This window comes from Dipodomys ordii, unplaced genomic scaffold, assembly GCF_000151885.1.
Source record: "Dipodomys ordii isolate 6190 unplaced genomic scaffold, Dord_2.0 Scaffold227, whole genome shotgun sequence".
Classification (NCBI taxonomy): Eukaryota; Metazoa; Chordata; class Mammalia; order Rodentia; family Heteromyidae; genus Dipodomys; species Dipodomys ordii.
Genome location: NW_012267443.1, coordinates 1,374,654 through 1,401,185, shown reverse-complemented (window position 1 = coordinate 1,401,185; position 26,532 = coordinate 1,374,654). Strand labels below are relative to the sequence as shown.

Genomic DNA, 26,532 nt, shown 5'->3' with positions numbered 1-26,532 from the left:
AGCCCGGGTGCTGCGGGAGCTGTCAGTGTCAGGCTGGCGGAGGGAGGAAGTGATTGCTCCGGGAGGAGCGCGAGCCTAGCGGCGGGCGCAGCGTGAGACAGCACATCCTGCTGGCCGGGCCCGCCGCCCTCGGCTGCTCCGCCACGGTCACGCCAGAGCCCGGGAGTCGCCGCCTGCCAGACCCCAGAGCCGCCGCTGCCCAGGTAAAAACCCTGCCGCAGGTCGCGTCTGCGCGCCGGCCCCTCCGCGCCCCTCCCCAGCCCCGGGGTCGTGCGCCCTGCGCTGGGAGCCCGGCAGCGGCGTCGGCGACCGCTGCAGCCTGCGCTGCGCCCTGCCCTGGCCCCCTCCCCAGGCTCCTACATACTCCGCGGTGCCCTAAGGCGGCCCAGAGCCCCCCCCCCCCAGCGACAGCCCCTGTGGCCGCTCAGGGAGAAGCCGAGAGGCTCGTGCCGAGGAGGAAGGGTCACGAGGTCGTCACCTTGGCGCCCACCTTGCTCCCGGGAGGGGCATCCCCGGGGCGCCCCGCCTGGGTCTCCCTCCCTGCCCGCTCCGCTCAGACAGAAGGCGAGCAGCTGTGAAATCTGCACCCCGGAGAGCTTCCAGCTGACGGCCCCCGGGGCGGGGAGCTGCGGAGGGAGGCGAGGATGCCGTCTGATTGCTTGTCGGAGCTGTCTGCCCAGCTCCTGGATGCGGTTGCTACCCGCCAAGTTAGCAGGGCTTTAATTAAACATTCAAGCACGCAAGAAAATGCCAGTTTCCTTCTCGATTACAAAAAAAACGAGTGTGGAGGGGGATGCGTTTTGGTAAACACCTTCCTGGCTGCGGGGGGCTCTCCAGCCCGCTCCCCGCAACCCACTCCCACTGGGAAGCGGAACCGCTCTGTCCTGGTAAATCTGTGCGTCATCACCATAAGGGCAGTGATTCCCCGCAGCCCCGGTGGCAGCGCAGTGTGCGGGGCCTCGTGACTGGTACCTTGGCTAATAAGGTTAAAGAGAGACTCAGGGCCAGGGCAGGAAATGACTGAGGAAATCAGAGACTCCGTGAAAGGCAGAAGATGGAGTAGATGTGTTGTCCTGGCCTCTTACCACACCTAAATAAAGGGTAGGAGCAAGTAGCCAGCCATTTTCTTGCTTGCAATTGCCTTTCAAGAGCTATGGCTGTAGACAGAGTTGTGAAAAATTGCTTCCAAACATTCCAGCCTAGTAGGAAGCTAAGCTCAACAGCCAGGCCACAGGAACTGCAGTAGACATCCTCTGCTCGTAAAACAGATGAGGGGGACTGTGTGTATGTCTGGACTTTCTGTGCAATTGTGGAAACTGTAGAGAAAGAAACACAGTAACCACTTTTGCGAACTGGCAATGGGAACACACACTGCTGATTGCCTCCCCAGGGTAGGGACAGTGAGAATGTGAGTGATAGGCCCTCCCCCTTATTTACAATGCCAAGTTTGCTTCAAAAAGTTTGCCTTGGGAAAAGGACTTGAAGTCTGCTCTTCCTTGTGTGTACAGTGTGCGTGCACACTGGTGCTGGGGGCTGTGCCTGAGCTTTTTTGCTCAAGGCTAACTCTCTACCACTTGAACTACAGCTACACTTTCACCTTGTTGTTGTTGTTAGCTAGTTAATTAATTGGACAGAAGGGTTTCCTGGACAGTCCTTCCTGAGCTGGCTTCCAACTGTGATCCTCAGATCTCAGCCTTCTGAGAAACTAGGCTTATCAGCATGCACCACAAACCACGATTCTTAATAAGATAAAGTGGATTACTCTCAAGCAGTAAGACACTATGTTCTCTTTATTGCAACCGGCCTGGCCAGGACTTCTGAGGATTTGGGGAACCAGGGCTCCAGGTGCTATTCATCTAAAAATCCAGTGTTTTCTCTAGCATGGTTTCTTAATATGGTTGGAGGACTCAGTGCAGACTTATCCTGTTTGTCCATCTCTAGGCCCCATTTTGCGTCTAGAACATCGATTGCATCTCTTCTTTGCCTCAAGCCTCAGACACTGCTACACCTGCTTCTAGAATTCTTCCTAAATGTCTGGGCTGCAGCAGCCTCTTTTGTACTGTCCTCTTGAGGAGGAGAAAAGGGATGGCTCAATAAGCCTTGCCCCACTCCTAATTTTATTTTTAAATTTTCCTACTGAAAATACACCTGAAGCTCCTTTTGGTCATCAAAAGTTTACATCATTAGATATAATCATAGTTACAGATACAGGCAGAAGAGAGAAAACTCAACCCTCTGGAAGAAGCTAGCAGAGTTAGGCCACTGGTTTGTGGTCCTCAATTTCAGCTCTACTTCTTTCTCCCATAGTGTTTTATATCTAAGAGAGGTACTAGGAACTTGCTCCCTAGTACTTTTCCCCAGAATACTTCTTTCTAAGTCAACCTGTGATCAACTAGTCCTTCCCCTGACTGCTAGTTCTGAGTAGTGGAAATCTTGGGAAATTCATATGCTCTGTCCATACACATTAAGCTGTGTAGAGCAGTCCTGTAAAAGGTATGCCAAGCTATTGACCCAAGTCTGCCTTGTGCAGAAACTGTATGTGCAGGCGCCGCTCTATTGTCCTTCTGGATTGTTCTTTCTCCTCCTTTCTGTTGTTAACTTAGTATCAAATGAAGGGCATCACACACCTGCTGCAAACATGAGTATCTTCCTTGTTTTTCTACACTTTATGTCCACAAATAAGACAAATGTTGACAGTAATAACAAAAATGTATTGAGCACCTCATTTTACAATTTCAGTTCATTTTAAAGTCTTCCACATGTGTATCATTTGAATCTCATAAAAATCATATGAGGCCATTATTGTTTGCAATCCTATTTTACAAATTAAGAAATTAGAGGAAAATGATGTGACAAGAAGATAACAAGTAGCTTCCCAAGGCTTGCTCAAGTGGTAAAGCCAACTTGAACATAGGAAGCTTGGCGCCAGGTCAAGATTCTTACCTAAGCTTCTATCTTATAAGGCAATTCCACTGGTTTATTTTCAGATATTGAATCCTAGGCTTTTGTTTATTTTTGGTCAAGGAAAGATTATTTCTTTTTAATCCTTAGATGAATACCATGAAGTAGAAATCATGCTCCCTATTTTATACAGGTTGAAACTGAATTCAGTTATAAACTCAAGGTCATGGTTAATAATTGGCAGAGGGAGGATTCCAACCAGGTCTACCTGGCAACTCTACATTCAGAACCCATCCATTCTGATTAATACCTGCTATAAAAACAAAACAGACAGAAAATTTCTACTTCTATATTGGCTGAAATTTTTCCTCAAACCATTATTTCCTTGAAGCCACAAATGTAGCCATTTTGTTGTTGTTGTTGTTGTTGTTATTTCCACTGCGGCTGCCTGATTGGCAGCTAAACTCAAAGTCAACTTTGTCTCCTGAAATAATATATTGTGTTGGTTTTAAACTAGCCAATTATCCATGATGGTTTACAGATATCAAAAGCCCCCTATATGCTTTCTTCTTTGACCAGAGATCCCATTTACTAGAAAACTGTGTGACTTCTGCATCTCCCTATACTGCAAAGACAGAGGAAAACAACATAAAGAAACTCAATAAAAGCTCAATAGGAGAAGAGAAACAGACTCCTTGTGGAGGAGTATTAGGGAGAAAGAGGTGGGGTAATAAGGGTTAAAGAGGATGGATAATATTGAAATAGATGGTCAGTGAGTATGAAAATAGAAAAATGAGACCTCTTGAACTTAGGTTAGGAAAGGAGAAGGGCTAACTAGGTATGGGAGAATGATAAGAGGGATTGAGTGAATATATTTTATACATAAATGGAAATGTGTGACATTTCATTGTGATGAAATCATCTTCTGTATAGCTTAATGTAAGCTAATAAATTCAATTCAATTAGAAAAGCATTACACATTTTTTAAAAAAGGAAATGTGAAAGCTTGTCTACTTTTGGGAATTTAGCTGGGGCAAATGAATATCTAGTTGACTTAAAAAAAAAAAGGTTAGGGGCTGGGAAGGTGGCTCAGTGGTAGAGCGCTTGCCTTGCATGCATGAGGCCCTGGGTTCAATTCCCCAGCACCACATAAGCAAAAAGAAAAAAGCCGGAAGTGGCGTTGTGGCTCAAATGGTAGAGTGCTAGCCTTGAGCTGAAGAACTGAGGGACAGTGCCCAGGCCCAGAGTTCAGGCCCCACAACCGGACCCCCCCCCCAAAAAAAACAAAAAAACAGGTTAATTCAAAGAAAACTCTCATTTTTTTTTTGGTAAAGTATAAACCCAGCTCATATGAAAACTATTCCTCTTGACTGGAGATATTTCATATATGCCCTGGAATCATTTCCTTTGCTTCTTCTATGCAGGAAGCCAGTCACCAGAATGTCAGAGTGAAGCTTGCCTTGGGATGCAGACGCAACTTCCCAGGTGTTAATCTCTAAGAGCCCACAAGTTAATAGCACCTTGTGTGCTGTTTTTGTGTGTGTGTGTGTGTGTGTGTGTGTAGGGGAAGCTTCTTAAAATCAACAGACACCATGAGCAGGCCCATGAGCAGTTTTCCGATAGTCACTGATCCCAGTAAGATGGTGCATTTATGCACAAATGTAGGTTTTACTTTTGGTGGGGAAATAAAGTATGATTAAAAATATATATATTAAGAACTACTATTTGTATGTGCATACACGCTAGTACTGGGGCTTGAACTTAGGGCCAACGTGTTGTCCCTTCTGGCTTTTTGTTGATTCATTAGAGATAAGCTTATGAAGGACTTTCTTGCTTGGGCTGTCTACGAGCTGGCTGAAATCCTCAGATCTGAGTCTCCTGAGTGGATTACAGGCATGGTGACTGGTGCCCGGCTATTATATTTATATTCAATGTTTAGCAAAGGGGAGAGGCACAAGGCCACCCTCATCAAATGTATTATAGGCAAAGCAAAACTACTTGCCAGAACCAGACAATAAGAAAAATCTCTTCTTGATTATCATATCAAGACCCCAGAAGTCTGGGTGTCAAGAACACTATTCACCAACCCAGGCTGCCACTAAGTTAGGTCTCTTGGTGTGTTAGGCAGCCTGAGTTCTGTTTTACTCATTGGTCACTTACCCTGTGCATAATTAGAGCTTTGTTACTGCTGTGTCCATTCATCGAATGGTCCTGACATCCTTGTAAGGTAGACATTTTTATCTACTTACACAAACAAAGAAATGCATGGAAGATTCAGTCACTCGACCGAGGCCACCTGAGGCCAGCTATTGGAAGTGTTGCATTGCAAATGCAGATCATCCTGATTCTAAAGTCTGTTTATTCTCTTCCCTCAGCTTCTCATTGTTTCTCTATCTATGTGGGTTGTGGCAGCACTGAGTGTTCCTCAAGAACACGCTCACACACTGATAGGAAAAGCCTAAACTGTTATCAAAGGCAACAAGGAAATAATACATCTTTCAGTGTGGTAGGGGATACACCAGCCCTAGTTTCTTTCAAGATGAAACTCCACTCATGTGACTGTCACATATGGCTAGGCATCTTTGTTGAATGGCAAGTGTATAGCAGCCCTTACCTAATTCAGCCCAAAGACTATTTTACTTGCTTTTGGACAATTGCAAATCAAAGCTTTCTTTGATTTGCACTAGATATAATGGCTGGGTCATGATCCATAATGGAGGCTTAGTACTAAATCCTGGAAGGCCCTCTGCTTACTCCTAATCTCTGTGTGCTGTGTTCAGGTCATAGCAAATCTGAAACCCTCTCAAGCAGTTGCTCTTGCTTCCAAAATATCCCTTATGTTTTTAACATTTTTGTCTTTCCTTGTGGTCTGGTGGTAATATAACAGCTCATTATTTATCGTGGAGGGCAGAAGGGCTCATGCCATCTGGATGACAAGAACAGATAACAACATTTTCTGTTAAAGGCACTCTCTGTAATACAAGTAAATGTACTCAGGCTCCATAGAGCCTGATCCCAGTTGATTGACAGATCTGCCTAGCAACAGGTACCAGAATATTTCCTTATGCTTCAACTCCATGGCTTTCAACACCCTTTTTTCTCCCCTATGATCCTGAGTTTTTTTTTTTTTTAAATTCTGCCACTCTGTTGCCATCACACATTTTAGGGATAATTTTTTATCATAAATTTAAATTGCAATCAATATGATTTTGAGGACATTGTGAATTAAATATTGTGAATTGTGAATTAAAAATAAAAATTTTATGGAGTCCAATTAAACCTAAATACTGTAATAACTTCAGTATAAAAAGTGGATGAAGAAGTTCTTTAACACAAGGATATTATCAATCTTATGGTAAGGCATCACTAAGATTTGGGTATGGGGGTTGTTTGCTTTAAATAAAAGTGTGGAAGAAGGGCCTTTATGATAAGGGAGGTAGGAAAGGGGCCCCCAGATATTTCTACAGTGGATAAGACAGATCCTAGAGCAAACAATTATCTGGTCTAAAATGTGAATTATGTCAGGATAGAGAACCTTTCCTTTAGATATTCTGGTTTTCCCACTGGTGAGATTTTCCATGGGTAATTTAAACCATTTCTCTGTCCTTCTTTGTAAGATAATAAGAGAATGAGATCTACAGGCAGCCATAAAGTACTGGAAGTACAGATGAGATGTCCTACTTACTGCCTTGTAAGCCTCAGTTTATTCATCTGTTAAAAGGGAATAATGATGCCTGGCTCATGAAATTGTGATGATCTAAGACAAAGAGTGCACAAGGTCTGATACACGGTATATATTCATGCATGAGGGATACTTTTCTTTTCATTATCCTACTGTAATTACCATCTCACTGATAATCAGCCAAGAATGATCTTCTCTGGGATGTATAGGATCTTACCTTCTTTTTGAACCAAAAGTAAACTATTCAGTTTATTCTTATTTATGGGCATACCTTTTTCCCTTCTAGACTCTAGGTTCCTTGACCTTGCCTTTCATCTTCTAATAGAAGGTCTCACAAGACAATAAACTCAACAAGCTTTAATTGACTTGAAATTTTAGCCAGAATAACTCCCACTTAACTTTCTTATAAGATTGAGTTCTTTCCCCTTGGACCATTTAAATCTGTTTAGTAAAAAATATTTAACTTCCTGAAACATAGTATCCATTGTGCATCTTTTCCCAGTATGACTGCACCCACAATTCTGGAAGCCTTGCCTTCCTGAATCACCATTGTGTGGAGCATTTCTGCATGGCTAAGAGGAATCTTGGACACTCTCCCTTCTGGAAATGAGGGCTGGGATGTGTTTTCTTCTAGGATTCCCTTAGGCTAGTTATGATGCGGCTTTGATCTGACACCACCCCTGTTCCTTAGTTCCTTTTTGCTGAAAGAGGAGGGAAATCTTGATTTGTTAACAAATGTCTGTTTTATTCTAATGCCATGAGAACAATGAGTATATTAGAAATAGCTCTAATGACACAACATTATAAAAACCCTTCATCTACAGCTTTCATTAGACTGTCTGCTTAATCCTGAAATAGTGCCTATTGCTTTGTTGGACAAGATGAAGATTTTACTTGTGGGAATGGAATGCAGTCCTCTCCTATAGAATGTACTTTTAGATCTTATAGTGCACCATATGGAAATGTTTAAATGTTTATCAAGTTGTTGAATGTTGAAAATAATGTGAGTTCAGATGACCTGAGATTCTGTCTCACAATCCACTTGTGGAATGTCAATAGTTGGTGGGTTTGGCTGGCGGAAAACACAGCAGGCCCAGTGAGGTGAGTTTTGACACCAAGTCCTCTTTGAAAATGACTAGCCTCTCCTGTTTCACTATTCAGTCCATCAGTATCAAAATAGCAAGGGGTTGTGGGAACTGGTGTGTATTTTGTGGAAGAAGAATAACAAAATACTTCTCTGCCTGCTTCCTTTAAAAGTGTGACTTCATTCACTTTCAGAAGGTATAGGTTACCCTGATTTGGAAAAAGGATCCTCCTGCTTGAATGCCTCTGGGCTCAGAGGAAAGAGAGACTCTATTTACATAAGTGAAAATGCCAAACTAAATCTCCCGATGCAAACTTGGACCACACAAGGACAACGTTTGGGGTTTTGAGTACTTACAGATTTTCTCCTCTTTTAAGCTTCTCAATATTTTCCCAAATACTGCTGAAAAGTAACTGACATATCATATAAGGGTAAAAATCTTGTATCTTATGCCATCAAGTTCAGAGGGTGGAAGGAAACTGCTCATTTCCTTTAAGGGCCTCTTACATTTTAAAATAAAAAATATGAATACTTACAATTTGAGGGCCAAACAATTACAGTTTTTTAGTTTAAAGAAGGTAGGAAAGACTGATTACAAACATAGCAGTCTGTGGGAAGGAAGGTACTCTTCCAATTTCCTTTTTCACTGGTATACTCTACCCATACTGAACCAAGTACCTCTGTAACTTGGGAGAAAAACTTGACTTTGGGGGATCCTTCAGGATATTGGAAAGAGGACACCAGGTCCATGATCACCTCCTGAATGCTGGCCAGGTAGATATGAGCAGGACATGGAGAATATGTATTTTCCTCTCTAAGGGAAAATACAGAATGAATGTTGCTTTAGCCAGAGCACATTTTCTGGTGACTTTGGTTAGTGAGAACATTGTCTTATTATCATCCTCACAGGACATTCCACAGTTGTATTTGACTGAGATCCGTGAAGGAAAGGTTCTTGACACTTCCCAACCCTAATTCAAGAAAGGTGAAAATACCAGAAACCTGGCTCACAGGGATGGAGTTGGGTACAAGGGCAGACTGTTCAGGTTAGGCTGAATCCTGATGTTTCAGTAAACAACTCTCAAACCTCAGCAGAACAACACAAGGAAAGATTTTCCTGCTCATTATTCATGTCCATTGTGACAAGAGAGGCTTCATTTTGAGATATTCTTTCTCTGATCCCTGTGGCAAATTGCATTCTGAGTATTAGGCCTCCTCCCAGAAGTGACACATTGCAAACTCTAATTACAGCTCATTGGTCAAACCCAGTAAATGATCTTGCTTGACTTCAAAGGAGGCCTTAAGTGTAGATCTAAGGGATAGAAAAGGAAAGTGTTTTTTTGTTGGTAGTGGGGCCTGAACTCAGAGCCTGGGACTGTCCCTGAGCTCTTCAGCACAAGGCTAGCACTCTACTACTTGAGTCATAGCACCACTTCTGGCTTTTTCTGCTTATGTGGTGCTGAGGAACTGAACCCAGGGACTCAAGCATACAAGGCAAGCACTCTACCACTGAGCCACCTTCCCAGCCCCAGAAAGGGACGTTTTGTAATGAACAAGTGACTATGAAAGAGAGGAAAGTACATGGGACCTATCTGTTGCGAAGGTAACCACAGACTCAAGGGAGCATCCCTAATGGATATATAGCCACATATCTCATCTAACTCTGGTATATCTGAGAGAACACCTGTTTAGAATATGAAACGAATTTGAGTGATTTTAGCATTGCCAGAAATAATAGATTCCTGGAAAATTGAGCTCACAAATCTAGATCTTTTTTATTGATGATAACTAGCAAAAAGCATTGGTTTTTCCAAGAGATTAACAAAAATTTCCGGTGAAGCATATTTATCTCGTACTTATAGAATGCCAGTTATGAGCAAGAATGAGTACCTGGCCCATACTTGAAAATGAATAAGGTCCACTTATTAATTGGGCGGTTATTTCTTTGAGGACTTGTTGTTGGGGGATTTAATTTTTTGAGTTCTAAGTATATTTTAGATATGAGACCCTTGGCCATTGTGTGGCTAGTGAAGATCTTCTCCCAATCTGTGGGCTTTCTATTAATCTTGTTTATTATGTCCTTTGCCATGCAGAAGCTCTGCAGTTTCATGGAATTCCATTTGTTCAAACTTTCTTTGATTTGTTGTGTTTCTGGGTATCTATTAAGAAAATTTTGGCCTGTTCCAAGGAGCCCTAGTTTCTCCTATTCCTTCCTGCAATGTTTTCAGAGTGTCTGCTTTGACTTCAAGGTCTTTGATCCATTTGGCTTTGATTCCGGTGCAGGGTGATATATAAGGATCTAGCTTTAGTTTTCTACAGGCGTTAAATGAATTCAGCCAGCACCATTTACTGAAGAGGCTGTCTTTCTTCCATTCTATTTTTTAGCTCCCTTATCGAATAGTAGGTGGCTATAGGTTTGTGGGTTCATTTCTGGGTCTTCAGTTCTTTTCCAATGGTCCTCAGGTATGTTCTTGTGCTGGTACCAAGCTGTTTTGATTTCTATGGCTTTGGAATAGAGTTTGAAGTTTGGTATTGATAGTCCTCCAGCACTGTTATTTCTTCTAAGGAATGTTTTTGCTATTTGGGGTCTTTTATTGTTCCATATGAATTTTTGGGTTGCTTCTTCTATTTCCTTGAAGAATGAGGTTGGGATATTGATAGGTATCCCAGTGGGCTAAAGACTTAAAGAGAGACTTCTCTCTCTGAAGAAGAAATAAGAATAGCCAATAGACACATGAAGAAATGCTCAACTTCTCCAGCCATAAAAGAAATGCAAATCAAAACAACATTGAGATTCCACCTCACCCCAGTTAGAATGGCTGTAATCAAGAACTCTAATAACAACAGATGCTGGAGGGGGTGTGGCCAAAAGGGATCCCTACTGCATTGTTGGTGGGAGTGTAAACTTGTTCAACCACTTTGGAAAGCAGTATGGAGGTTCCTCAAAAGACTCCACAGAGAGCTCCCCTATGACCTAGGAATCCCAGTTTGGGGCATTCTTCCAAGTAATCTCAAACATAGCCATACTAAAGCTACAGTATCTTTACAATAAATATATATATATATATATGTATGTATGTATGAAAATGAATAAGGTATAGGTCTATGTACTGATGTCTAGTTAGAAAACTGGAAGAGTTTAATATCTGTGATGTGGTCGTATATTGTCATGTATTTCGCTTATTAAATAGTGACCACATATGGCTAAAGGTGCTAAATTCCTGACAGGTTTGGCAAAGTACAATGGGGATTCAAAGAAAGGAAGGAATCAATAATTAAGAAAATAATGACTTCTTTGAATTTGTAGGCTAACCAGACATTTGCCTTTTTTTTCAAAACAAATAGCAGTTATTAGTTTAAGGAATGGAATGTATAAATGACATGGATACAGATCTCAGAAACTTTATGCAGATTAACATGTTAGTAATATTTGTCAGTTACTTATTTAGAAATCTACTGCATTCATTCACTAGCAAATATACTATTTGTGTGTGTGTGAGAAAGAGATGGAGAGTTAGAGATGGAGAGAGAGAGAAAGAGAGAGAGAAAGAGAGAGAAAGAAAGAGAGAAAGAGAAAGAGTACTGGGGCTTGAACTTGGGCCTGGGTACAGTCCTTTATCATTTTTCTTTCTTTCTTTTCTTTTTTTTTTTTACAAATATTTGCATGGTTGTCTTAATCTTTATCCTCCTCTTTTGTTCTTATACTTGCTTTGATTGCAAAACAATGCAAAGTGATTCTGATAAAGTAATAAACGAATGTAATTTCTGAGACTGAGGTTCAGGTCTCAGTTCCACCACTTACTACACAGTGACATTTGACAAGTCACTTTGCCTCCTTTCACCTCATCTTCTTCACCTGTAAAACGGGACATGAAAAAATGTACTGCTTCCTTTTGTTACGACAAGATTTGAAAACATAAATATCAATTAATTCTCCATTTCTTGTAGGATTGAGTTTTTCTCTGTTGGATTGCTTTCTTATGTTTAGTATAAACATTGATTTCCTAAGATAAAGGAAATGACCTTTTGGATGTCTGGGCCCAATGTGGGCTTGCTAATTCCTGGCATTCTAGAAGCCCAGTTTTCCTGAGTCTGGATCAGTTAGCTTATTTCTGTCTGTGCCTGATGGTAGTGACTGACTAGGGCAACATCATTATGAAGGAGAGAATTTTTTTTCTGTCAGTTCTTTTTTTCTAGGTTGTGGTGCAATCTTAGGCTAAAGATCTCTTTCAGTATAAAACTGATTTCTATTCTCATCTTCAATTTGGGTCTGTGGAGGGTATGTTTCCTAACTTCCCTGTTGTTCCATGCATTAAATTAAGCTCTAAAGTGGTACAAATTCATTGTGATCAAATCATGGGGACATTCTGCTTGTTGGATTCCAGCAAGTTAGAAGATCCATGTGCTTAGAGTCAGCAACACAGGTGAAAGTTTGACAAGCCAGAGTCTGACTGTGATGGAGGTAGATGCTGTCATCTGGTAGATACTGTCGCTCTGTGACCTCAGTTTCTTCCTGGATTTTGCCCCTCCCCTAACACTGTTTGCACACAAAGTGGGCAACACTGAAGAAACAAAGTGCTAGCCAAAGGGCTGGGTACAAGGATTCTACTATTAGCAAATAGATATGGAAAGACATCAATTGTAACCCAACTTCTAGTGAGAAGTAGAATTCATATTAACTCAAGCTGTTCAAAAAGTAGTCTGGGTTAACTGTGTGTAGTGAGTTCTTAGTGCCTAGAGAATTTCAAATGTGTTACCTTCAGAGAGGGCTGTCTACAAAGACCATTGATAACAAGTCACAGCATTGTTTGGCAATTTCTACATTGCATCTCCCATAATTTAGGAATATATGAGTCATTAGAAGAGCCTTGCATCACTTTTTCTTCTGGTAAGTTTCGGCCATTTACTTGCTGCTGGTAAAAATGAACAATTGTGAAATTGGAAATTAAATGTAATAATCTGTGTCTACTTCCTTTTCCTAGTGACTGTTCAAGTTGTAACGTGTTCATTCACTTGTTCAGTTAACGAACACTGCAATATAAATTCCTGTCAGACTGAGAATAGTATAGACGTGTCAGATGGGGTTGAAGAATTTGTCATAACCATTAAAAGCAAAGAAACTGGAGCTAACATTATACTTAACTTATTCTCTCACTGATTTATGTTTTTGTTTTTCCATTCAGTAATGATTTAGTACACCTGGTGATTTAGAGTCTTTTATGCCTTCCCCTGAACTGAGGCTAGACAAATAGGTGATATTAAAGGCCATATGTCAGGAAACCTCAAACATATTCTTTGACTATAAAAAGAGAAAATTAGAGATAACATAGCTAATAGAGTTTCCACCCTATGTGCTTTTTATTATGCAAAGAATGTATCACACATGCTCATATATCTATTTGGAAGCTTAATTTCTCACTTTTTCATCCTATACAGCAAAGGTGTGATATGTGAGGGAAGTGTTAATATTAGTGTTGGCATTAACACAACTGAGTAGACTATATTGACATAACAAGGAAATGCTTGCTTTCCCTCCTAAATTCCTACTTTTTCTTTATTTCCTTTTCTATTCCTTTGTCCTTTCCTTTTCCCCTTCTTTCTTTCCTTCCTTCCTTCCTTTTTTCTCTTTTCTCCTTCCTTTCTTCCTCTTTCTTTTTCTTTGTTTACCTCCCTCCCTCTCTCCTTCCTTCCTTTCTTTCTTTCTTTCTCCCTCTCTCTCTTCCTTCCTTCCCTCTCTCTCTTCCTTCCTTCCTTCCTTCCTTCCTTCCTTTCTCTCTCTCTCTCTCTCTTTCTTTCTGTCTGTCGGTCTGTGTGTCTTTTTTTCAGTGTCAGTACTAGTGTACTGTCTGTCCCTTAGGTTTTTGGCTCAAAGCTGGCACTCTAGTACTTGAGCCACACTCCACTTTCTGCTTTTTGGTGGTTAATTGGAGATAAGAATCTCTCACAGACTTTGCTGCTTGGGCTGACTATGAACTGAGATCCTCAGATCTCAGCCTCCTGAGTAGCTAAGACATGAGCCCCTGGTACCCAATACGATTCTAACCTGTATGAGGAATAATAATTTTCTTCGGCAATGAGGTAGGTTGGAAGAAAAGAACCAATGTTCCTGGATCACCTATTGCATGTCCCACATTGTCCCACATTCTGCCATCCTAACTCCATCCAGCCATATCCTCTAGTCCCATTGAGTTATGTGTTTTCCATACACAGGCTGGGGACCCCTTCCTTGGTCATTTAACCACAATGCTCTCCTTCCACAGGAAGGGCTCCCTAGTTCACATCCTGCTCACTCATCAATGTCTAGCTCCTGCAGCTCCTCCTTCATGAAGCATACTTCACAATCCAGAGACTGCATGCTATCGTAGTGCATTCTACCTTGTCATGTGTTTTTGCCAGTCTCCATGGCAACTGCTTCCAGACCATGTTAAGAGCTTGTGAGACAGACTCTTTCTTGACCATTTGTGTTACTCCCATGGGTTTTATAACTGCACTTTGGACTTTGTAGAGGCTTAGTACTAGTTTAAATGAAATACATTAATAAAAAGATAAATTTAGCATCATGTAACCAAATTACTTGAACTTCCTGAATCTTAGCAATTTCAACATTCTTGATGGTTTTTCAGGGGGTAAACATTTCTCGAGGGCAAACATTTTAATTTACGACTGCTTTGCAAAGCAGCGTGACTCTGCCTGCTTTACAGAAGCATAAGTGACTTTGGTCAGATCTTCCCAGGCAAGATGTTCTTCTGTCTCTTTCACAGGAGCAAATCTTCCTAACCTCCTTCTCGTTGCCCCCACCTTCTCCTTGAAAAGTCAGGGCACAGCAGGGACTGAAGCTGTGGGGAGAAGTGTGCTGTGATCTTCCAGAAGAACCTGGGGTCGGGTGACTGTGTGCCCATGAGTGTGGGTGCATGCTCGCGTACTGAGGGCATGACGAGGTGATGCTGGTTACCTAATCACATCCTAACTTTTGGTGGCTCTGGGGTTTAAACTCAGGGATTCATGATTATTAGGCACTTTACTTCTTGAGCCACACCTCCAGCCATTTTTGCTCTGGTTATTTTTTGAGAAAGGGTCTCACTTTTTCCTCTAGTGACAGCCTAGACTTTATACTTCCTGCTGTAACTAGGTAACAGATGTATAGAACCATGTTTTTTTCTGCTGAGATAGGGTCTTGTGGATATTTGTTGTTCCCCCTTCAGACTGGCGTTGGAACTATGATCCTTCAGATCTCAGCCTTCCTAGTAGCTAGGATTACAGGCTGAGCCTTTGCACCTGGGTTAACATTCTTGACTGGATGACGATCAGTCATGTTGCCCTTTTCCCATCAATACACTGGAGGAAAAAGACCTCAAATATTCATGACCCTTCTGTCATCGAGGATTCTTTTTATCCTTTAATTGTATAGATTTTACTAATTATCTGGTGGCTTTCCATGATATTTGGTTCACCTAGCTTTATTTGGTTTCCCCTGAAAGCTGATACTCTCCTTTGTGGTTGTGACTTGGGAGATGTCCCAAGTCAGACATGTCCCCATGTCAGAAAAGTTTAAATCTCAGAAAGTGGTTCTGCGTATTTCCGTTATTTCCAAATTCTTCACAGGTACTATCTATCACTGTCCCTCACTGCCTCTGCTGTGGTCACTAAAATAGGAGGACTTACTTTATTGCCTCCATTCTGCTGCTTTGAAAGTCTGTGATTGAGTAGAAATGGTCCATTTTGAAGTGATGCTCAGTCCAGGAATGATCTGGGATAGGAGCAGACCTCAAAGGAAGTAGGAGCATTCATGTCAACTGCTGCTTATTTTAGATATTTTGTCGCTGCGTAAAATCATCTAGAAAATGGTGATATAATTCGTCTTTCATTTTAAAATTCTATCTACCAACATGGGTTTTCTTTAAAAGCTATTATATACAGGCCTATATCCTATTTTCACCACGAGAGACAGATGGTTGAAACTGTAGCTAAATTCAAAACTTTTTGAATTAAAGAATACTTGTAGTATCAGACACATTTAAGCCTTTTAGAGCCAGTTGAGAAATCTGTTGTGAATGCTGTCTCATACCATGGAGTTATCCATTCATGTACAGAATGCTATTTGCCAGGCCAGTCCATTTGTAGCCAAGGATTTCAGATGGCTGTTTTTCTAAAAGAGATGTAAAGGTTGTGCCAATGAGGCAAATACCCATTTTCCAAATCCTGTCCTGGCATTCACCATTTCTGCTGGCAGGCTCTGCAGGAAGCATGCTATGTCCCTGCATTTCTGGCAGTGTTGATTTCCTACACTCCTTTGAGCCTGTTAGGGTAGCTAAAAATGTAGGTTAATCTGGGTAAGGATACCTGCCCTGGTATATTTATGGCTTGAAGTATTTAGGGACAATTCATTTTGTGTTCCTCTACTTTTACTCACTGGTTGATTTAAACATGTAGCACTATGAGCTTTGGTCATTCTGTGGTAGAATTTGCAAATGGATTACACATTCATGAGCATCCAGATACTGATCTCATGGTCCTGAGGATTGTTAAAGCCTGATTAGTCTCCCTTGGTAGTAAACAACCTTTTCTCGTCTCACTGACATCCTGTGAAAATACCATTATGACTCTATGGGGATCATGATATGAAAAGTGTTGAGTGACAAGGTACAAAGATAGGAATCAACATTAGAATTTAAAATTTATATGTTTTAGAATTAATGAGGTCCAACAGATTTTAAACATTTAACCTTTACTAATAGTAATAAACAATAAAACTTGGCTTGATAGTGCATGCCTATAACTAGCTACTTAGGAGGCAGAGATTGAGAGGATTAGCCTAGGGAAAAATATCTTGGGTGTGGCACTATGAACAAGTCATTTCATCTAAAGCATAAATAAGAGGATTGCTATCCAGACTACCCAAACATCAATGTGAGACTATGTTTGAAAAAGAATGAAAGCTAAAAGGCTTGAGATTGTGGCTCAAGTAGTAGGGAAGAATAGGGTGCATATAAAAATGAATATGTATGTGGGTGTTTAAAGTAAGTTCTATGAAATGATAGGTGTTCTGAGCAGTACTGTCAGTGCTTTCTAATAGTTCTAAATCTCTTCATAAGGAAATTCCTGCCTGTGACCACTCAGTTGTTGTACACCACCAGTGAGTTGTAGCCTCTCCTTTGAAAAGTGAATACAGTATGAATTATATAATTGTAATAAATGATAGGGTATTATCTTTGTTCAAATGTTTCCAAATTTCCTCTGCCTACTGAGAAATTCAGATTCCTTTGATGCATGGCCCAGCAGGCCTTTGACTATAGGGTGAGCGATATATCCATGTTTTCCTGGAGCTTTCCTGGCTTGAGCACTGAAAGACCCTCATTATGCCTTCCCTTCATTTCTGTGCAAACTGCAGCGCTGGTCATTTAACCTTAAGAATCTGGTTGTTAATTGTATTTCCAAACTCATCTCACTTCACCTTCCTTTATACTCAGTGTTCAATCCCACAGATTAGTCATTCTCTTCCTTTCCTTTCCACCTTTATTCATGCTTCCTTCTTTGTCTATGATGTACCATTTACCCATGCCAATCTGTCTCTCTGATGCTTTAATTCACCTACTTTCTGAAGCTTTGGCTATTCCTTCTGTGAACACAGTGGTAACCATTGACCACTTTGAGTTACAGGCTCTTTAGTTGCTCTGTGTTATTCTCAGCTGTCTTATTTTTTTTACTGCTTGTGGAACAACATTGGGATGAAAATTGCTGACAGATGTGAATGACACAGCAAAGAACCAATCTAAGAGATGCAGAATACACCAATAAGATTCTAAGACCAAGAGAGTGGGTCAAGGGATATGGGAGGAATATAACTAAAGACACAAGCAATGATTAACTATCTTAAGAGACTTGGTTTTGAATAATAACTCTTCAATTGGGAAGGTGTTTACTTTTAGTATCTTTTCTATATATCTCTTTTTTATTTGTACTTCTCCCTCCATGATCATTTCAATTGTGGTCCATAAAATTCAGTGGAATGCATACAAATTTGTGTGTGTTTGTATGTGTGCACGCGTGCGCATACATGAGCAATCATACTGGGGTTTGAACTCAGGGTCTGCTTGTGTTTTAGCTTTGTAGATTAAGGCTGGAACTCTACCACTTGATCCATAGCTCCATTTTCTACTTTTTGGTGGTTAATTGTAGATAAGAGCTTCTGAACTTCCCTGCCTTTGGCTTCCAACCTCAATCCTTAGATCTCAGCTTCCTGAGTTACTAGAATTATAGGTACAAGACACTGGTGCTGACATGTGAGGTTTTTTGTTGTTGTTTTTGGTGATGGCCCTGGTGCTTGAACTCAGAGCCTGGATGCTGTCCCTGAACATTTTTACTTAAGGCTAGCATTCTACTACTTGAGCTACAGTATACAGTGCCACTTTTGGTTTTTATGGTAGTTAATTGAAAATAAGAGTTACATGTACTTTCCTGCACAGGCTGGCTTTAAACCATGAACTTCAGATCTTAACATCCTGAGTAGCTGACACCTGACGGTAAAATCTATTTTTAAAAGATTGAAGTAAGTTGACTTCTTCTGAGCATGATTGTTGCTGACTTACATTAGAAAAATTTATTTTTGCTTTTTAAATATTAAAATTTGTCCTTCCCTAATTTTATCAGTGGATGCTGAATTTTCCTTTTCTTTTTTTTTTCTGTCCTCGTCCTAGCACTTGAACACAGGGTTTGGGCCCTGACCCTGAGTTATTTTACTCAAGGCTATTGCTCTACCACTTGAGCCACAGCTTCTAGCTGCTGTTGCTGTTGCTGCCGCCTCCCCCTCCCCCTTCCCCTCCCCCCTCCTCCCTTTCCTCCTCTTCCTCCTCCTCCTTCTTTGTATGTGTGAATAATTAGAGATAAGTGTCCCACAGATTTTCCTGCTTGGATTTTCCAGTCCAGGCTGGCTTTGAACTGAGGTTCTCAGATCTTAGTCTCCTGAGTAGCTGGGATCACAAGTGTGAGCCACAGATGCCTGGATTTAATTTCCTTTTATGATGAGAGTTTACATTTATTTTCTCTTATGATGGGTAAGGAGTTCCTGGTATCACACATTAGCTCACAGCCTCTATAGGTCAGGAAAGAGTCCACAGTAAGTAGGCCTACTGACCAGTGTTGTTTTCATTTAACTTGATTGCGCAGACAATATGGCCCCAAGAACAGCAGGCTCAGGACTCCAAGTCTCAGCTGAAGGTAGTCATGTCTAAAGATTGTCTTGTTATCAGTTGCTTTAAAGATCGGCCCTTCAGGTTATTGAGAGTACATTTATTTTTAGACATGTTCATTTATCATCTTAGCAACTCTGAGAAAACAGCTGCAAATGCAGTAAGAGTGCTCTGTTTTAAAGTACAGATTATTTTTGTATAAATTTTAAGGAGAAAAGCCAACCTTCAGCATGATGATTTACCCTTAAGACATTTTGAGCCATACATTCTTGATTGCTAAGTTTATTACTTGAGATAAACAATGGAGGCTGTCAGTTATAAGTTGAATAGATTTTGCTATCTAGTCCTTTTAGAGTCAGAAAACAGGTTAAAAATGTAATTCAGGCAGGAAAAATTGTATCAATGGATCGGTATTGGTAGTGATTTAGTAAAAGATAGTCTCCTGGATGAGGGGATGCTGGGAGTAGGTGTGTCATGCACATCTGTACTGGTGAATGAGAGAGTGAATTTCCTTTACTATAAATGTAAGGATTTGTCACAAAACAAGAAAGACATTCTTTGGCTTTGTTCGTTGTAAAGCATAAGCAGACAATTCAACTTTCCCATCTACTTTGACCAAGTTTATGGTTTTAAAGGATCCTTTCATGTGGTCCTTCTTTTTAGATTTCTTCATGCTGTTCCCTTCTTTCTCTTCTACCCTATTTCCTGGAGACTCATTCCCAAAATACATCCTTCTAGTTATTCAAACTGTTCCATCTCTAGTTTTATGCCCTTTCAAGAGTTCTACTTGAAATTCTCGTGTCCTAAGGACTCTTGATATCTGAGTGTCTCCTCAAGGGGATCTACTCTAAGATATGAATGACTGATTCTCTTAATTGAGGAAAAATTCTTTTTCTACAGAGAGGCATGTTGAATCTATAAATTAGTGGAATACACTGTAGGGGTCAGAAATAAGGCGATATTTCTCACAACTTTTGGGCAAAAATAGCCCTTGCTGTCAAGTCCTCTAAGATTTAAGGGCTCTCATTCCTACCCAGTTAACTAGATGAGAGAGCAGATACCCTATGGATTGATTTTGCTCTCTAGCATAATGAGTCTGTGCTAAGGGCTCTAGTCTCTCTTGTTTAATGCACTGCAATTGCTAATGCTCAAGTTACACTTTAAGCAGAACAATTTGGGTCACTCAGAATATAAAGCAGTGAAAGTATTGCTGGAAACATAGTAATACTAAACATAGTTCAAATACTAAACATAGTTCAAAAACTCAATAAAAGCAGAACAAAGGCTTACCTGTATTAAATATTGTCTGGTTTCCTAGTTAAGAATGAGGGAAGGGGGCCTGGGAAGGTGGCTCAGTGGTAGAGCGCTTGCCTTGCATGCATGAGGCCCTGGGTTCGATTCTTCAGCACCACAAAAACAAAAAGAAAAAAGCCAGAAGTGGTGCTGTGGCTCAAGTGTTAGAGCGCTAGCCTTGAGCTGAAGAGCTGAGGGATAGTGCACAGGCCCAGAGTTCAGGCCCCACGATCGGACCCCCCCCAAAAAAAAGAATGAGGGAAGGCGTAACAAGTTTGACAAGAAATGTACTTATTACCTTACTTATGTACAGCACTTTGTATAGCAACTTGACAGTAATAAAAAAAATTAAAAGAGTAAAATTGAATACAACATAGAAAAAAATTAATATTGATACTTAAAATGGTGTGTATATATTGTGCTAGTAGTTCTCTACTAAAATAAATGAAAATTTTTCAGTGCTTTAAACCACCCAGTATTATCTTTGGTGATATGCCTGAGAATTTCACAAGAGGCTTTCTTTGTGGTACCAACTTCCTCATGCAATTTATGTGCTCAGCCAAGAAAGGGTGAGAGAGAATGACAGTAAGATTGGACCAGAAATTTTCTGATGAGGATCCACCATAAAGACCTTTCATTGAAGAACTTTCTTTGTTTTAAAATAAGTAAAATCTTGAGTAAGTGAACACTGAAAGGGAGGCATTATCTCACAAAGTTATTCAAGAATAAGGAGATCTGGTATTAAGTTCTGACATGGATTTAATGGTTGTAAAACTGGATAAATTCATTGTAATTTTTCTATTTAGAAAATACTGTTACCGGATTATGTAATCTTTGAGGTTCTTATTCTTATTCTTTTTTTTTTATTGTGAAAATACCATAAAGATGGATTACAATTACATGGGCTGGGTAATGAGTACATTTCTTAGCAAGCATTGTTGCCTCCTCCTTTGTTTCCCCTTTCCATCCTTTCCCATCCCATCCCTCCCCCACCCCACCTTCCCCCAGCCAAAGTTGTAAAGTTCGTTTTTCAACATAACGTCTTGTACATCTCATTGTTGCAATGGGTCCACCTGTATTCCTATTTAAACAATTTGTTTTTTCCCTTCCCCTCCACAAATTATACCAACATCAAATACAGTGAAAACATTATACAGCAATAGCCAAAGGACGAAAGAATAAAAAAATTCTTGGAGAAAAGTCTGTAGTTTATTAACAATTTGTCTTTGTTATTTCAAAACCAGCCTCAAGCCTGTTGCTATGTGTGTATGGTGGGAAAGTGAGGAAGAAGAAACCTCTTTGCTGGTGTAGCCAACTGAGAACTCTTTCACCCTGAGGGTTTTTGTTGTTGTTTCTGTGCAGGCCCTGGGGCTTCCACTCAGGGCCTACATGTTATTCCTGAGTTTTTTGTTTGTTTGTTTTTGTTTAACACGAGTACTCTATACTTGAGCCACAGCTCCACCTCCAGAATTTTTTGTGATTCATTGGAAATAAGAGTCTTAAGGACTTTCCTGTTCTGGCTGACTTCAAACCATAATCCTCAGACCTCAGTTTTCTAAGTTGCTAAGGCTTACAGGCATGTGCAACAGGTATCCAGCTCACACAGAGTTCTTTAAACCTTTTCCTGAAGCCCCATGCTCCTCTACTATTTTTTTAATCTATCCCTGAGACCTTAACTCTTTTTGATAGTTCTAAAGCATTTTAGCTTGTAGAATTTGTGAACCTGTCCTGAATTTTCTATGCTTAGAGATTTTACTACTGTATCTTCCAGTTTTCATTTTCCTTAAAAGAAAGAATTTAAATTCTCTCATTTAGGTTATTTGGTTTTATTAATTAAGTTTTTTATTGTGAAAATACTATACAGAGGGGTTACAATCACATGAGCAAGTAATGAGTACATTTCTTTCTTTTTTTTGGGGGGGTCCGGTTGTGGGGCCTGAACTCTGGGCCTGGATGCTGTCCCTCAGCTCTTCAGCTCAAGGCTAGTGCTCTACCACTTGAGCCACAGCGCCACTTCCAGCTTTTTTCTTTTTGCTTATGTGGTGCTGAGGAATCGAACCCAGGGCCTCATGCATGCAAAGCAAGCACTCCACCACTGAGCCACCTTCCCAACCCATAATGAGTACATTTCTTATCAAGCATTGTTGCCTCCTCCTTTGATTTTCCCCTACCATCCCTTTCTTCCCATCTTCACAACTACAGTCCTCCAGCTTCCCACCTCCCTCCCCCACCTAAATTATAAAGTTTGTTTTTCGACATAACATCTTGTACATCTCATTGTTGCAATTTGTTGCAGTGGGTCAACCTGTATCCTTATTTAAACAATTTGTTTTTTTCTCTTCCGCTCCCCAAACTATACCAACATCAAATACAGTGAAAACATTGATTATACCATGGGGGAGGGACATACAAAACAACAACAAAAAATCATGTGGTATCTAATAAATACATTAGAATCAATAGCAAGAAAGAAAAAAAACCACTTGTGTCCTTATCTTGGGGTTCATTTCACTTAACATCATCTTATCTGACCTTTTCTGCTTGTCTCAGATATATACTAGCTATTGCATTTGAACATGTCTCTGAGTCAGGCTTTAAAAATCAATGTGTGTCATCAGAAGTAGCTTAAGTGAGAGAGCAATTTGAGGGTGCTAAAGTCCCCAAGATACAACTGGGCTTTGTAAGATCAAAATGACATTGGTGAATTTGAGGTCAGCCTCAGCTAAATAACAAAGCCATTTCTCTCTCTCCCCCTCTCTCCCTCCCTCCCTTCCTCCCTCTCTTCCTCCCTCCTTCCTTCTCCCTCCATGTCTCTCTCTCTCTCTCTCCACACACACACACACACACACACACACACACACACAGAGAAAAAAGAACAACAAAACCAGGAAAGTAAAGCAACCTATTAATCAGTTTTCATAGTTACACAGAAATGTTTTCTGTGCTTTTTGTCACTGTGTTGATATTTGCACTCAGGGTATAATGACAACCATGGTGTCATTATATAATGGTGTCTCAGCATGAATTGAGATAGAAACCAAAACTATTAGTGATGGCAACAAACTTCACTGCCTAGGTTATTAAGAAATAACCTAGGTTCATTAAATATCCCTCACGCCTATAATCTTAGTTGCTTGTGAGGTTGAGATTGGGAAGGTTATGGTCAGAGGCCACAGGAGGTCTACCATAGGTGGATGGTGAAGGCGCAAACCTGAGCAGGAAGAGAAGCTTTATCTCAAAAGTAGGATAGGAAAAATTAGGGCTAAAAGTGTTTCCTAGGGGTAAGAACACCTACATAATAAGAACAAGATTGAGTTCAAACCCCAGTAAGTGAGTTATATTCTTCTTACTATTTTTGTCTATAAGCTATGGTTATGATTAGGGAGTAAAGGATGTAGATGATTTGATATGCTTTGAGTTGGGCATAGACAAAGAAAGGAAAACAGGAGGAGAGGAGATTGTGGTCAACCAGAGGTGAAACAAGGGGTTTGCAGAGAGCAAGAGGTAACATGTTGAGTGGTGGAAGCAAACAGGAAGGGCGGATTTGGCAATGAAGCCAGGCTCAGAGAGTGAAAAGGGGAGAGGCCAATGGAAAAGGAGTTCACAGTGCAGGACTGCTGTGAGGGATCCTGAGCTGGCAGGGCAAAAGTGCATCAAGTGACCCCAGAATGGATGGAGTTGGGTGAAGCTAATCTGTGCTTATTCCAAAACTTGGGTGGAGTAGAGTCTTGCCTTGTCTGCAGGTGGAGGAACATTTAGATAATTAAACAGGGAAGCCTTTTGTTTTCTAAAATAATTTTGATTTATTTCCTTGATCCCTTGCCATTTTGTCAATAAAAGAAGAGACCAGCTTTTGATTTGTGTGAAGTTAACAATAATTAGCTCTAATGCTTATTTTCTTCTGTTGAAAACATCAGACTTGCCTGAGCCGTGACCTATATTAGCCACAGGGCTCTCTATAACTCATGTCCTTCATGCTTTGCTCCACAATTTTCTTTGTTTGAAGTGAAGGGAGATTTAGTGGGTTAGTCTGGCCAGCCCCATGGGAAAGCCAGTGGGATTCAATGCTGACACTGCACTTTGTGCCACTATTTCACCCTATGAGTAAAGGCTCATTCATTTACTCTAACATGTACTTCCCAACCCCTTGATAGGAAGAATTCTCTTTAGGTATCTGGTTCTCCCAGGAGGTTGAGGCTAAGTGTCAGTTTGGGAATGGATCCAAAAATGAAGAATTGGAAAAACCCAGTAGAGCTGTGGCCTTACCCATTGTAGCTCTATACATTTCAAACAGGATGTGGACTTTCAAAAATCATCTGTACTTAATGAAATTTTTGACTTAGAAAATGTTGATAATTGCTGGGAAAATGTTGAAGAGGGAAAGTTGAGTTTTCTAGGAAGTTTTTCTCTGGCTTAGAATGACATAATTGTTGCTTAAACAGAGATCTTTCTGATTATACATTTCACTTTTGATGGCAGAAAACAAAAATTTAGCCACAACAGTTAGATTGGTCCACATTGACAAAATGTATGTAACTTTGATGACATGTATAATTAGAATCTTATTTTCTATTTTAATGTTTTTTTAATGTAAAGATACTATACAGAGAGGTTACAGTTACATGAGTAAGGTAATGAATACATTTACTATTGAGCATTGTTACCCCCCTTTGTTTTTCCCCTACCATCCTTTCCCTCCCCACCTCCCCAGAAGTTGTGAAGTTCCTTTTCAACATGGTGTCTTGTACATCTCATGGTTACAATGGGTCAACCTGTATCCTTATTCCAGCATTTGGTTATTTCCCTTCCCCTCCCCAAATTAGAAAAATTCTTCTACCAGGAATTTTACCTGTTGGTGTTGAAATTTTAGCCACCAGCATTTCTGAAAACAACAAAAACAAGTTAGAAGATCTAACTGCATGGGTCGTCTAAGTGGGCCATCAGTGGAACCAGGTACGAGCGGCCTTGTTAGACAGAGTACTTCTCAGTGGCCTCTTCACCTCTCTGCTATCTACCTATCTTCTGTATGGACTTTATATCTATGACTCACATGAAAAAGCTTTTGTGGGTAGATATGGTTCAAATCTCTATTCCATAGCTCCAGCTTCTTCTCAATCTTCTCATATCATCAGTAGTAGTGTATCTATGCATTCTTCCCCCAAATCCCATTGGTAACAAAATTATGGCATGCTATTTTTTTTATCATTTCCTTTGCCTTCTTTTATCACCATCTTCTTTGTATTCTCGAAAAGAAATTCTTACAAAGTCTTTCTGTTTTGCAGCCACCAACATTGACTTTGTCCTTCTTGGCTCTTTGTTTCTCATCTATACTCTGTCTCCCATCCAGTTCCTGTCCCACTGCACATGCATTGACTGAGATCTATGTTGGCACTATCTCCGAGCAGCTTGTCTTACTCTAGTTCAGCTTCAATCTGTTCTGCAGGCAGGGACAAGAATAGGCTCAGGCAAATTCTACTTTCATGTTGTCACTTTTCCTTTCAGAAAGCTGCTGTGATCACTCATGCCCTAGTACAGTATATCAAATAAAACTTGCTTTTCTGTATTTGCAAGGCTTTCTCAAATACCTCCATAACTAGACTTTATATTTCTTTGTCTTTTAAAAAATAATCTAATTGAATTGTGATTATTTACAACTTGAATATAATGTACTTAGATCAAATTCACCCATCTATGTTACTGTTTCTTATCCATGTTTCATCTTCTCTACCTCCCTACTCCATTTTTAAAAAAAATATTTTTATTGAAAAGATGATGAGCAGGGGGGTAGGGGGACTTACAGTTACATAGGTAAGGTAATGAGTACAATTGGTTTTAATCATTGTTACCCCATCCCTCCTTTTCTCCTGCTTACCCCTCTCTACTCCCTCCCTCCAAGTTGTAAGGTTGATATCCAACATAGTGACAAGTGAATATCAATGTTGCATTGGTTTATCTTTGTCCTGCTGTTTCTGTGATTCCCTTTCCCTTCTATATATTGATTAATCTCATATACAAGACACAAGGTACCGAAAACTAAGAGAAATGAAAAGAAAAAATATTACAGACAGCACATAATATGAACCTCTTGTTTTTATATCTTGGAGTTCATGTTGATGTGCTTCATTATATGTGGTCCTATGTACTAAGCAATTGGGTTATTGAGATCCCCTGTTAAGAATATCATAGACATATTCTAGTTCTTACAAATGAGAGAAAGCATACAATCTACTTTTCTTTGGGTCTGGCTTACTTCATTTAATATAATTTTTTCCAAGTCTTTCCATTTTCTCTACTTTGTTTTTTATCTCTTTTCCTTCTAGTTGGTCAGCTTTGATGGCTTCAAGTTCTTTGTTGAAGCTCTGTTTTAGGTCTTGTATGAATTTCTT

The 26,532-nt window shown here is 40.3% G+C and overlaps 1 protein-coding gene across 5 annotated transcripts in view; it reads left to right on the top strand.

The window, feature by feature from the left end:
- Positions 1 to 26,532, top strand: part of Dync1i1 (dynein, cytoplasmic 1, intermediate chain 1) — a 282,173-nt gene continuing 255,641 nt past the window's right edge. For 3 of the 5 annotated variants that reach the window (XM_013035858.1, XM_013035857.1, XM_013035854.1), the window contains exons 1-2: positions 4 to 203; positions 1,838 to 1,845. The gene's annotated coding sequence lies outside the window, so the exon portion shown is untranslated. Of the gene's footprint in view, positions 204 to 1,837; positions 1,846 to 26,532 lie in introns of all 5 variants that reach the window. The other 2 variants (XM_013035856.1, XM_013035855.1) reach the window with 2 other exon arrangements.